We start from the raw sequence: 4170 nt of genomic DNA on the forward strand, positions 1-4170 counted from the left end.
TGCGATCTATCCTTATGAAGAATAATCCTCTAAGCACGGCTTCTAGATCGATCATTGATGCTTATTGGAAGCATGTGGATGATGATCTGGACAAGTCTAGCTTGAATTTTGGAAACATGACTTCGAAATTGCCTAAGCGATTTGAGGACATGGACGATTCTTTAATAGTTGATCAGTTAAATGCGTCATTCCAAAAGAAAGTTTATAGCCACGGAAAGAGTGATATGGTAGTTGTTGGAAAGAGATCCAACAAAAAGAAGTGTTCCAAGAGCAAGGGCAAGAGGAAAGTGATAAGCGTTGTCATTGAACCTGAGCCCAAGTCCAAAAAAAGAAGAGTGTTATTTCTGTCATGCCATTGGGCATTGATACAGAAATTGTAGACTCTACTTGGAAGATCAGAAGAAGAAGAAGCTTAAAGAAGCTTCGACTTCTGGTGTCTTCGTTATAGAGGCTAATTTGCTTACTTCTACGTCATGGGTATTAGATATCGGAAGTGCCTCCCACATTTGTGGAAATGTGCAAGGGTTGCGAAGAAGTAGACAATTGGCAAAAGGAGAAGTAGATCTCTGCGTTGGGAATGGAGCAAAAGTTGCTGCATTAGCCATCGAGACTTATGATCTGACTTTACCTTCTGGACTTGTATTGGAGTTGCATGATTGTTATTTTGTTCCTGCTATCAGTAAGAACATTATATCGATTTCATGCTTAGACTCAAATGGTTTCAGATTTGTTATTGATAACAAATGTCTGTCCATTTATAGAGGTGATTTATTTTATGGTAAAGGTTACCATATTAATGGCCTCTGGTAACATGTATTTTGGGTGACGTTTTGATATAGGATGTCTAGCGTATTTCACTCTATTTTATATATTTGTAGGCATTCTAGGGCACATTTGGCTTCGACATTGCATGGTTATGTTCCTTGGTATCTAAACAGGTTTTCACGCATAAAAAAAGCAAAAGGAGTGGAAAACAGAACATCATGGACGAAACGGAAACATTAGAGTGTTTCCAGGGAAAAAGTGAAGCTCAGAAAACGTCAGAATTTGCAAGTCCAATAACTTTCACTCTACAAGTTAAAAACATGTATTCTCTACATCATTGAAAAGCTCTTCTCAATATCTACGCATAGACACAAAGATCACCCAAATCTGATATCGGAGTAGGAAGTTATGAGCGAATTCGTGAAGTCCGTCGAAACTGCTCAGAGACACGAAACGATCGTTTCGGGATGGACGAAACGATCGGTTCGACATCGCAGAAGTTGGAAAATTGCTCAAAAAGTGAAACCGATTGGTTTGGCTTTGCCAAAACGATCGGTTCGACCCCCAGATTCGGGAAAACTTTCAATTTTGGCCAAACCGCGGGGAAATAAGAGGGCAAAGCCTCTAGGTCGAAAGAATTCAAGCTTTACACAGAGAATACATCCTAGAGCGCACGAAAAGAGAGAGATTATCAGGAAGCAAGAGATTGGAGTAGAAGACGGAGATCACGAAGCCGAGAAATCGACTAAGAGTTTCTTCCTTATTCTATTTTATAATGTTTTGTTGTATTGATATGAACCCTGTCGTCTCGATGTGTAGCGAGTAGTCCCCTTGCTGCGGGTTAGGGATTTGCTATGTAGGGATCTATTGTTTTTAATTCCAGACTCTGTGGATTTATTTATTCTATTCGATTTATTGAGTTGAGATTAATGCTTTTGATCTTGTTGGCCACTTGATTGAATGAACTTAGGGTTTTAATTCGCATAGACATATCGGGTTATAATCTGGAAATAACTCAATAGATGGAACATGTATTGCATCGAGAGATGAATATCTGCCTAGGAATTATGATAGCATTCGTTCATGCATCCAGAATTTAGATTATTGAATCGAGAGATTAATAGGATAAAGTTTGGATAGTGAGATTAAATTTGAGAGAGTTAATTTCTATTGCAGAGCTTGAATTCCCCGAATTGGATTTATGAATTACAGAGATCTGCATCTTTAGAGAAGATCCTTGCATGTAAAGCAATCCCGAAGCCTGCAGTGTTTGTCTTCCATAGTTACAACCGATTTTAGTTATTTGCTTTGATACTTTCCATCATATTCTCATATTTTCTCTGGATCTAGACTTGGATTTGAACTGAATTCTTTGCTTAACTTTTGTCCTTGTGTTCGACCCTAGCTATTACAATCGATTCGTACACTTGCGGTATTTGTTGATTCTAGGTTATTATTACTTGATCATATTTCTACACCTAGATTTGCGACATCAAGTTTTTGGCGCCGTTGCCGGGGACAATTTAGACAATAGGATTAGATCCTATCTAGTTTGGGTTTTTTTCTTTTTCTTTTTCTTCTTCTTTTTTTTCCTCCGTCTCCTTTCTTCTTTGTTTTCTTTTGTGTGTGCAGGTACGTTCTTTTCAGATCATGAATAGAGAATTGAGGATATGAGCTATTTCATGGATGATTCATACCCCGACCCTTATGATTCGGGTTGGACGCATTACCCCAATCTCTCCTACGATTCATATGCTTCGGATGCTCTGCAGTGGGATTTCAACTATCAGCAGAACCAGGGATCCTATCAATTTCAAGAGTATCAGTCTATACCTTCGTATCATTACGATCATGGCGATGGGAGTTATTATCGTTTTGAAAGATCACCCTAGGAAGCATATACCCCTCCATCGTTTGCAACTAAACAGGAGATAGATTTTGAGATAAAATCCTTACTCGTTCAGGCTTTGCAGGGACAAAAGGAGCTCTCGAACTATATGCAATCACTACACGAGTCTCAATCCAACATAACTACTAAAATCGCCTCCCAGTGGAAAGAAACTTTTATGAAACAATCAGAAATGGACTCCAGGGAGTATCTTAACACCATATCGATGAAAGACGTGGAACAATCTGAGTTAGAGCTATCACAGGTCACAAAAAGGGGTGAGTGTTCTAATGCTTATTTGGATTGTACGCCTGACTTTTTTACCGCAGATGAGCATTAAAGGACGAACTACAAAGAGAGAACCGATATATGTGCCTCCACCGCCAAAACCATCACCGGTTCCGTTCCCTTCACGCCTAAAGAAACACAATGAAGACGTTCAGTTTGATCAATCATGTTCACAAAAGCGAAAACTCGATGTGAAATCACATAAGGTTGAACTGGTTGTTTACTCGTCTGAGACCATTCCCATCTCGGGTCGAGCAGTTCCCCAAATTGATATTCAAGGAGATCAACCACCTCTTCCATCGGACTTCCATCCTGACCCCCAATTACCACCACTCAATCTTCGGTCGCTCGATAAGGTAAATGAAGAACTACATCACATCGATCGAAGTTGTGACAACCCAGAGTACCGTAGGAGGGCGGGGAGTGATCGCCGGTGCAGAGGCACGGACAAGGGGCGGCTCCTGACGAGCTTCTGGGTAGGGGGTACAGGGATGAATCAAACACACCGGAATGAGAGAGATCCGAGGGCTGTATAGGTATGGGACTATACGGTTTAAGATAACATAAAAGAATTAGTTGAGCTACTCATAGCAACAAGGTGCACCTACCTTTTTGGTTGACTATCCCGAGAAAACTCCAAAGTTAAGCGTGCTGACTCTGGAGCAATCTCAGGATGGGTGACCTACTGGGAACTGTCTCGGTATGCGTGCGAGTGAGGACAAAACACGCTGAAAGATCTCGGGTTGCTGTGTGAGGGCAGTTTCGACAATTCGTAGCGGCCTCGGGTCGTTACAGATGGTATCAGAGCCGGTACTCTCCCAGTACGGTGTGGTTCGAGGACGAACCAGGCGGAAGCTGGTGGGCCTGTGACAACCCAGAGTACCGTAGGAGGGCGGGGAGTGATCGCCGGTGCAGAGGCACGGACAAGGGGCGGCTCCTGACGAGCTTCTGGGTACAGGGATGAATCGAACACACCGGAATGAGAGAGATCCGAGGGCTGTATAGGTATGGGACTATACGGTTTAAGATAACATAAAAGAATTAGTTGAGCTACTCGTAGCAACAAGGTGCACCTACCTTTTTGGTTGACTATCCCGAGAGAACTCCAAAGTTAAGCGTGCTGACTCTGGAGCAATCTCAGGATGGGTGACCTACTGGGAAGTGTCTCGGTATACGTGCGAGTGAGGACAAAACACGCTGAAAGGTCTCGGGTTGCTGTGTGAGGGCAG

Source organism: Tarenaya hassleriana, unplaced genomic scaffold (assembly GCF_000463585.1).
Source record: "Tarenaya hassleriana unplaced genomic scaffold, ASM46358v1 Cleome55, whole genome shotgun sequence".
In the NCBI taxonomy this organism is placed as follows: domain Eukaryota; kingdom Viridiplantae; phylum Streptophyta; class Magnoliopsida; order Brassicales; family Cleomaceae; genus Tarenaya; species Tarenaya hassleriana.